At 32.2% G+C, this 10,803-nt stretch overlaps 1 long non-coding RNA gene across 1 annotated transcript; it reads left to right on the top strand.

The window, feature by feature from the left end:
- The first annotated feature begins 6 nt into the window (after nt 1–6).
- Nucleotides 7–1,470, top strand: LOC108377961 (uncharacterized). Its single transcript, XR_001849376.1, has 2 exons — nt 7–650; nt 1,354–1,470. It is a non-coding gene; the product is annotated as an uncharacterized LOC108377961 (long non-coding RNA).
- The last annotated feature ends 9,333 nt before the right edge of the window (nt 1,471–10,803 follow it).

The raw sequence follows: 10,803 nt of genomic DNA, 5'->3' as shown, positions 1-10,803 counted from the left end.
TGCCGATACAGTATCAGTTTTAGAGACATCAAAAGCAGGTGAATACATATGTACATACAAAAATGCACATACAGATTCTTTATGCACTATAGTACAGGTATGACAAATAAAAAGAAGCTCACTCATACAAAGGCTTTTATTGTATAAACAATTCAATAAAATGACGCATCACTCACGAATGCTCGCCATTTTGCAAAAGGGGTATAAAAATAAAGAACAGATTCATATTATATACAAATGTAGATGCTATTGACTCAACCCATCCCTGTGGGGAAACGCACTAGCGCCGAACTGGTTCGGTACTAGAGAATTTAAAACCATGAATATTGCACGTTAATTCCCTTTTTTTAAATAAAAATAAATAAGGAAACATAAGTTGCCAAAAACATCATTTTAAATTTTGCTGCTTTTATTTTAATTGCAGCTATTTGTACTTACCCAGTGCATTACATACGTGATAAATAATGTAGTGCATTTCTTATGGTTGTTAGAATCTATTACTGTTTAATATATAAACAGAATTCTAATGTATCCAGAAAGCATATATTCCTCGTTTACTAGGTAATGCAAAATTGAATGCCGCACATTTTTAAAAAATCGTCGTGGGAAAAATATTAGAACGCCTACAATACATTACATCTTCCCACTGGGTATGTATACCTACCATTGCATAAGGAAACACATTATAAATGCTAGTTATCGCTTCGAGTGAAATATGGGTTTGTCAAGTTCTAGGAAGTGATACCTCAAAATTGTGGCAAGAATATCAGTGGCGTCAAATCGCAAAAACCACAAAGGAAAACTAGAAAAAAAAACCACAGACGCAATCGACAATCGCAATCATCAGAGTGCTACTTATAATTTTGTACGTGCTGGTAATTGTTGAGGACACTATAGCCTAGTTGAAAATGATCACACAAATCTATGTACTTTCATGCAATTATACGTTTTCCAGTGTACTTCCATATGTATCGCTATTTATAAAGATTCATTTTAGAAAATTAATAAGCATCTACATACAAGTACAATGCTCAATAGTTTATGCAAAACTCGCACTTGTCAATGTTATAGACAAAAGTAATTAAGCCTCAAAGCAATAATAAGAAAAATTTAAATTAAAAATGCAACAAATAGCAGCTGAGCAAAATATTTAATAACGACCGGTATGTGACTCGCATAAAAACCAGTTAAATTATCACATCACAGTCACAAATTCATAAATAAAATTAAAAAAAACAACGCATACCTAACACATAGGCACGCACGCAAAAGTGTTTTTATTTTGTTAGTCGTATATTTTTTTTTTTCCTACTTTTTGCACATAACAATAACGCAGTATAATTAATTTTTAAGTCAACATTATTTTTCGAAGTGCGTCGCCAATTATAATCAAACAGTAGCGGTGATTGCAAGTGGTAGCGGCTAAGAAGCGCTTGCTGTGAAATAGTGTAGAAAAATAATATTAAAAGTTTTTAACAAAAAAACAACAGTCAAAGTTACTTTAGTGAAGTGCCGCGCTAAAGTTAAGTGTAATTGACAAAGCGTTAATTCTAGAAATTCCGTTGGACGAAAGCGTGCAATTCAGCAGAAGAAAAAAATTCATAGTTGAGTCAACTGCGCAGCGAAAGCGTAAAAGAAACAATAAAAATAAGGAAAGACTTAAGCGCCGAACGCGATGACCACACAAGCACACACGCTGCAGCAGATGACGGCAGCAAGGAGCCAGCTGCTTGCGGCCTTGCTAATTTTCGCTAACCTACTGGTTAGTCAGGTAAGTGTGGATTTTTTATGCGTTTCGCAATTAGAAGATACGTTTTTTCGGCTAATTTTATAAATACTTGTATTTATTGTTAAATTTTTATGGTTGGCTTTCTTTTAACTTACCCTCGCACACACAATCGGCAGAAGAGTATTCTAAATGTTAGTGTTATTGTCTTTTAAGTGCAACTAAAAACTTAAGGCAATTGAAATTTGAAGTTTTAATATTCAGTAATTGAGAGAAATTTATTTTTAGTATAAGTACTCGTATGTACACTAGGGTGGTCCAAAAATGGATGTGAAAAAGTAAAGTCAGAAGTTTAAAGCTCTTAACCCACAGGATTGTTCTATACCGAAAAGTATTATACCCCTTTTTTTGAAATCGAAAAATATTTAGAAGCCACTTAAAGCGCTCAAAATTATCCATGTATGTATTTTGTATTAGGAAAAAGAAATTTTCATAGAAATGGTATAGAATTCTTGAAAATCAGGGTTAACATGGTTATAATAAAAATGTAAATGTAAAAAATTATTTATTTAAATCTTTCTCATACTCTAATGAAAAACCGAAAAAATATTACACATAAGATATGGAGGTGTGAATTTTGCATGGAATGACCCATACCTATAATTTAAGTTTCATATCAATGCCAAATTGTTGTAATTTATTTTACACAAACGGAAAAACTGATTTATATAAATTTTTGAAAATGTGTCAATTCTGCTTTCGAACTGATTTGGTGTAACTAAATATGAGGCCATGAGGACCAAAAGAGCCTATTTACAACAAAAAAATCTTTAGTAATATGAGAAAGAAGGACCTACAAAAAATACATAAATTACCAAAAGTTCATTCCACCTACATGATGCTGATGTTTAGATTCTATTAATGCGTTTTAAGGTGCAGCTCATCTTTTATTTAATGTCAGTTAGGCTACTTTGGCCTTCAAGGCCTCATATGTAAGATACCTCGATTTAATATTGCAACTAACTAAGTTTAGTTAAATCCCAACCCCAAATGGCCAACCAACTTATAATTAAAGTTACCTGAAATAATGTGTGAGATATAAAAACAGAAAAAGTGAATTTTACATCAACTAAATAAATAACAAAAACATTTACAAATTTAAATTTTACTTTTAAAACACGTAACAGAGGGATATTTTGAAAAAAAAAAATCGTTATTTGACTTCTCTTGTATTGTATCTAACGTTTAATTAAACTACTCAACAAATTGAACGTGAAATGTGTACTGGTGGTAACCCTTTTCTAAATAAAGCATTCTTGAACCTAAATTGTTAGTTCAATTGATATGGAATACCTAAACAGCTGGCAACCCTCTTCAAACATATTTCTAAATAACGCTTTCTTTAACTATTCTCATTTGATACTCACGGAAAAGTATTTCATTGAACATCCTTAAATTGTTTTTAATTTTTTTTAGCGTATGGCAACATTCTTCAAAAATATTTTCGAAATAAATCGTTTTTGAATATTGATATTTATCGATTTAGTTATCGCTATTTATCGATTTTGTTATCGTAATTTATCGACTTTGTTAGCGATATTTATCGATTTTGTTATCGATATTTATCGATTTTGCTATCGATATTTATCGGTTTTGGTATCGATATAAATCGATTTTGTTATCGATATTTATCGATTTTGTTATCGATATTTATCGATTTTGTTATCGATATTTAACGATTTTGTTATCGATATTTATCGATTTTGTTATCGATATTTTTATTGATTTTCTAATCGATTTTGTTGTCGATATTTTGATGGACGTTATATCGATAGAGTATGAGGATAAAAATGAAGATAATGGAAAAACAGAATAACATGAATGTTATTAAAACGAACAGTGGTAGGCATCTACATTGATAGAAAAAAAAGCGAAAAAATATAACCTTAAGCAAAAGCAGATGTGTGTATGTATAGAAAGATAAGTAACGTAAGTTTCACTTCTACAGTGTGGCCCAGGCGCATTTACTTTTTTTTTTGTTTTAATATCAAATGTAATTTTCGGCATTATGTACTACTTATGTATGAATGTATTTACATATGTACACATGCTGCAGTTGATTTCCTAATAGCTGCGATGTTTTCTAAAGAAACTCACAATGGTAAATTTCACTTGAAATTATAGCGTTTTCACTACTCGTGCTTACTGCCTTCTGAGCTTCGTGAGCTTATGTTTATGAAATAGTCATTTAATGTGTTTATGATTGTACGGCAAGCAGCCGTCTGTATGTTTCTAAGATTCACTATTAACACAGTAATATTGTTTACAATCATTTTTTATGTTTATTTGGAAGTGGTAATTGCGCTATGAGAATGGTAAAGCGGCTGCTTAAGCCCGGGCCTGACGCGATCAGCACTGAAAAAAAGGAGATATAAAATTACTCAAATGTCAAAGGCGCATTTTATATTGCGGGAAAAAGTAACAAAAAAAATATTACCTGTAAAAAGAAGAAAGTACGCTTAAATGTTTGTATGTATGTATGTATGTATGTATGTATGTATGTATGTATGTGCCAGTCTTCATTAAGCCTTTTCCATGAAAACTGAAACTGAAACTCTGGTCGTGAGCAATTATAGCGTGCCTGCCGCCACATTCGAATGAGTAAAAGTGGCGCTGGACCAACTACAACAACAACAACAACAACAACAATGCAATTGACCAACATTGATGAGGATGATGATTCTCATCGTTATGTTGCCTATGTACGAGTACATATGTTGTCGCCGTTGCTATCAATTATTCATGCATGATAATAACCATTGCGCCGGCCAACGCATAGCGAGCGCAATTTTCAAGCTTTCTCAGCAATGATAGGTGATGAGAATGCAATCGGTTCTGCGATGCGTTGGCTAAAACAACAAAGCAACAACTTGAACTTGCAGCAGTGACTGAAGTACGCGCACGCGCACACACACACACACACGCACGTGTGAAAGCGCATCCCAGCCTATGCAGCGGTAATCCAGTGTCTTGTGGTCAATTCTCAATAAAAGGCGTATCAAGCGAGACAGCCACTAGAAAATCAGTTTCTGCCACTGTCACTGCCGCTGCTGCTGCTGCTGCTGCTCACTTTGCGGCGTTCGATGTGCTCATTGTTGTGGTTCAATTTAATTTGTTGTTTGTTTTGATTTTTTATTTTTTTTGGTTTACATTTGCTTTATTCAACCACGTATATTTAGGTGCATAAAATATATAGTTGATATTGTTGTTGCTACTGTTGAGTTCCACTGACCGATATTTTGTTGCTTAAACCGAATTTTAACTTTTTACTTGTAACAATCACATTGAAGCAAGCACGTCAAAGCAGCCGCTTTAGTTAGATCGCGTGTTATTGTTGTAATTTTTATTATTACCACAACCATTGCTCCATAATTTTTGTGGTTTATACTCTTTCATTTTATTCTTCTTCCTAATCATATTGTGAAATTATGTATGTCTTCAACTCAATTCAATTTCTTGTAATGAATCAAATTATTCGTGTTTTCTGCTGACTATGCTGCTTTTCATTTTCATCACATTTTCTGGTGACCCAAAAACTTTGTTCTTATTGGCATATTAAAGCAACTGCTCCTGCGATGCCACTTTTACCATTTAGTGGCTTAAGTAAACACAAATAGCCCTGTTATCAGTCTGAGTTTTTTCTTGTCCACATTTCGAGTTCAAGCTCAGATTAAGAACAATAAAACATGATTCGAAAATAGTAAAAAGCAATTCATAGATAGTATTTTGTGAAACTGCATCTTCTCGAACTTAATGCTCGAATATGAAATTTGGAGAAACTTCGTATTAATTGAAAAAATTGTCGAGTCATCGAATTGCCTTTAATCATGAAATTGCTCGATTAATGCTTTTAGAACATGAACGATGCACTGTGCTGATGCTGATGCTAGTCATGCTGCACATAGAAATGAGAAAGTAGTTTTCTCTGGCGTGTGAATGGTGCCGGGCCATCAATCTTGATTGGCAGTAAGTGATTCTTAAATTGTTCCGTTTGAACTAAAGCGATTATCAATTCGTATATTTAGGCAGATGGGTGTAGTTTTGTATTTCTTAAATAAAAAAATCTAGTAAAATTGTGAGGCCATTTGTCTTTAATTTCAATTATTTTAAGTGTATGTACTAAACACTAATATTGCGCTTGGCATTGGTAGCCCTTCAACATAGAGACATAAGAGAAAATAATAAAAGTCATTCAATAATCATTTTATTGAGATAAATATTTTCGAGTCATCTATAGTTATTATTCAAGGACATTTATTATAAAAGTCCTTTCATAATAATTATCAGAAAGGTAAATATTTTTTAGTCTTCAAAGACTTTTATTTTAAGACTTATATTGTAAAAGTCTTTACATAATAATTATCAGAGAGATAAATATTTTTAAGTCTTCAAAGACTTTTATTTTAAGACTTATATTGTAAAAGTTTTTTCATAATAATTATGAGCACGAAAAAATTTTTTAAGTCTTAAAAGACGACTTGTTCAGGAGCATTTGAGGTTTAGTGGGGGCTAGGAGAGAAACAGTTCAGGACTAGTGGGGGAGTAGTTTGGTACTTGGTTTGGACCCGTTCGGGACCATATACAAAATTGTTTCGCACTCATAATTATTATCAAAAGACCTTTATGATATAGGCCTCAAACTAAAAGTCTTTGAAGACTTTAAAATATTTATCTCAATGAACCCGGATTTTTCGAAATTAATAGCCAGTACAGAAAAAAACTTATTTAATTTTCCAAATCACCGTGAAGTAATCCTTGTAGGGGTGAAGTTTCAACAAATTCAAACAAAAATCGAAAAACTTGGAACTGATCCAAAATATTTTGGTTAAAGTCCTAAATCAGACAAAATTTTATTATTCCTTTGGTTGGGGAACCCTGTTTTACTTGGTATGCACGGTGAGGCAGTCTAATGTGCAGAAGGAAAAATTTTTAATTCGAATATAGAAGCAAAACACTATTTTAACACATATGCATATGCCAAACTATAGGTACAACTGATATAGAAATATAAATCAAATTGACAGTTAATTATTTTTTAAAACTAAAAAATTGGGCTTGAATTAGCATATTTACAAATTTGTTAGCTATATTTTTATGGATATAGTTTTTCATTAGCTCAATCCTCTTGTCGAGATTTATTGCTTTTTGTCAACTGCTATTATTTATGCATCGTAAGTATTTATCTCACTACGTTGTGATCCAAATGGCCTTTGAAATGTCCGCTGCGTTGGGTTTTATTTACTCTAAACCTTATGTTTCATAATTTTTTGCATTAAGCCTTTAAAGTTTGCAACAACAGCTGTTCGTTAACCAATTAAATATGCGCGTACATATGAGCACATGTGTGTATGTATTTATGTAAATGCCTTCTAGGGAAATGACAATCAGCTATTAATTAAACATATTTCATTTTTAATGCTACGCCGTGCGGAGAAACAGTAATGTTGATGCCAGTTTTAAGGTGTGTTGGTGTTGATGTTTCTCTGCTATTGTAAGAAAGTTAAAAATGACGTAATGCCTTAGCGCCGATAATGGCGCAGATGATGACGCTGTTGTTAGCTCGACTAACATGTGGTCGTTTTTAGACAGGTTTGCCACCAGCCAAAAAGGCTGGTTGATTAGCACATGGGTGTCATGTACACGAACATATGTTCATTCATAAATATGTATGTATGTATAAATATGCATACAGCTATTCGCATAAAAAGCTTTTTATAGAGAAAAATAAGGTGTAGTTGTAGCTGAGTTAACCTTGAAATTTGCTAAATGAAGCGTTGAAGACGAGAGTGGATTCGTAAGCCGGCATTCGCTTATAAAGGCACTGGTTATTTTATATTATTTTCTCTTAAAACATGTTTTAAATTCATTTGAATGCAAATACGCAGGAATTTTAATTATTGCGCTTTCTAAGTAACGAATGTCAAAGAAAATATTCGTAATTAAAATTCACACTACATTTTGTTTGCAAAAAAAAATTTCTGCTTTTGTAAAAAACTCGTTATTATATACCCTTTTTGTTCGTCGTTTTCTTTCTTATAAATTGCGCAAAAGTTTGCACTACAAAAACACAATGAAGTGAAACAAAAACCAAAACCAAAATGAAAATAAAAGCAAAGTAAAATTCGCATTAAATATCATAACTTTAAGCTTCAGCGCGTGAACTAGGAAATTTAAGCCGTAAAAGCCTTGAAGCATGTGCTACAAAGTGTTGTGATATATGTATGTACATAGGTACATATGTAGATCGCAAATATACCGCGAGAAAATACTTACACTTATGTATGATACATGTGACTGTATGGGTGTATATTAGGGTGATTGACTTAGTTTTACCAAGCCAGCTTTTGCCTAAATTTATGAGCGTTTTTTTTGGAATCGTGCTTTTCGAAAATCGGATAAACCGCAGTTTTGTTATGAAATAAACCCAATTTTTCGTATAAAATATTAATAGAAGTGCATCTTAAAATTCAACGAAAATACAATATTCTTTTTTTATTTCGTTGAACCCGCAAGCATAACTTTTTTTTACCAATCTTCCTCTAAAATGCAATAAGGTTCCCTACGGAGATTATTTTTGGTTGGAATTTAGTACCTACATATGTATGTATGCTTTTATTTAAAATATCTTCAGAACTACCGGAGGAGTTTTTTCTAAACATCGATTTCGTTTTTTTAAAGGCGATATATAGTACAGATGGTGCTATTAAATGAGCATTTTCCAAGCAAATTCAATAAAACATAGTCAGACAACGCTCTGTAAAAAGCTAAGCAAAATGCAGGTTAAACTAATTTTTCATGAAAGCACATTTTCTGTGGCACTGTAGTGAAAAGGTAGCTATAAAAAATGTATTTATACTTTAATAAAAACGAAACCGTATAAATCACAGTTTCAAATGTTATACAAAGTTTAGGAAGTTTAAAAAAAAATTCATCAAAATTTTAGACTGTTTGATCTGGTTTTTTGGAGAATTTTTGGGTATGCGGTTTATAGCCCAATTGTATGGGCTGTATGTAATGTAATAAGGTGCAAGTTTAACCTTCTGAAAAATCGCCTTTTTGGGTGACGGCCGTTGCGCTTTTTTTATGTAACAAGTGTAATTTATAAAAAACTGGCGTTGATGTTTTGAAATTCTGTTGGGAACTGTATTCCGAATTTCATTCCATAATAAATTCATACTTATGTATATGGAAAACAGCACGAAAATCCGTCAGAAAAAAAAGCGAAAATCAACCCGATTTTTTAACCGCTTGAAATTTACCATTCGTTAGACTAAAACGGTATGGGCTGTACAACTGCATACCTAAAAATTTTCCAAAGATTCAGATCAAAAAGTTTTATTTCAAAGTTCAAGCTAATTAACTTGTTCTTTTAATATTTTAAAATTTTATATAAAGTGTGAAACTGCGATTTATGCGGAGAGAAATAAAAAACTGCTAATTTTTGCACTCTTTGTAGTAATGCGTGTTTTGCTAATGCATAATTTTTTTTTTTTTTTAATTTTTGTCAGTGCCATCAGATCTGCACGACTCGTTCTATTTTCAAAAATGAGGTGACAGATTAAAAAGCTTGACCTTTGGACAATAGAAGTTTATTTTTTTTTAAAGAGTTACAGGTGGCAATAAAATAAAATTCAAGTTACTTAATAACTTAAATGAATTATTAAGAGATGGGAATCAACAGAAATGTGTATGAAAAGGATGTATTTCTTAACTATATGTGGAGGGTTGCCACCTGCTAAAAAATCAAATTCCATTGGAATTAAAAGAATTAGTTTATTGAAATAGATAGGTATTACCATATGAGAATCAGACGAAAGAGGTTGAAGAAGGTTTTAGCTTGCAAATACTATGAAGAGGGTTGCCACCAGTTTGTAAAGTCAAATTAAGTTAAACTAAAATAATAATTATGTCAAACCAAAGGTTTACGACATCGTATTTCTTTTTTTATTACAAATACAGACATTCTTAATCAGTGATTTATTGTGATTACTTTCCATTATTTTACCGGACTTTTATATTAACTAAATAATGTATTTATTCTTCACTTATTTCTTGATCAATATGTCCAATTTTTTCTTTTGTCTGATATCCATATTGATGTACATATTTCAGTAACCTTATTGGCTTACTCAAAGTGAACTTAAATTTTTAAACATGTGGCAACACTTCTACGTGTCGTTTAAAAGTAAATCATTTTCAAAAACATTTCAATTGATACCCATATTGTAATGTCTAGTTCATTTAGCTTATTAAATAATTTTAACAAAATTAGTAACAGGTGGCAACCCCTTTCAAAAATGTAAAACTTTACTGCACATCTACAGGCCAAACCCTGTCATTTGACACCTCACTTTTGAAAATAGAACGAACTATATGTACATACATATGTAAATGCCACAAGAACCCAAATTTTCAACTTCAAACTGCATTTACAGTGAAAGTATGAACATTATCCAAAAACAAATTGCATTTTTAATTTAGCGCCCTCAATTTTTCTAAGAAGCGATTTTTCATTTAAATCTGTCCATAATTCTATTTTTGCCCACATTTCACATGGAAGGGAAGCACTGTGCGGCGTCACTTGTTTGAGTCACTGGTTAAAGGGTTGTTTGCAGCTCTCAAGAAAAACGATAAATTCATATGTGAATGACGCACGAGGAGTGGAAAAGTAAAAAAGGCACTGACTTTTTGAATTGCCCTCGTAACAGTTACGTCATTACTCTCTTCACGTGAGTGGTTCGCATAACCAACATAAGCCACTCGTACCTTATGCTTATTAGCGAGAAATGTGAATTCACATCCTAACATGTAACGGCCGCAAAAACGGCCGTTATGCTTCGGTATGCTGAGTAGCCACACATTTGATTTATGATTGAAAAACAACTAGCAAAAGGGAAACACTTACATGCACTCAGTTTATGTTAATCTGTCATGTTTTTTTATATATTTTTAGAAACATAGTTTTCCACACATTTTATCATCAGACTTCACGATATTAATATTAAAATACCAACACC

Source organism: Rhagoletis zephyria, unplaced genomic scaffold, assembly GCF_001687245.7.
Source record: "Rhagoletis zephyria isolate East Lansing unplaced genomic scaffold, Rhagoletis_zephyria_1.1 Rzeph_scaffold_13063, whole genome shotgun sequence".
Lineage (NCBI taxonomy): Eukaryota > Metazoa > Arthropoda > Insecta > Diptera > Tephritidae > Rhagoletis > Rhagoletis zephyria.
The sequence above is the reverse complement of the archived record's forward strand: the minus strand, read 5'-3'. Positions and strand labels throughout refer to the sequence as shown.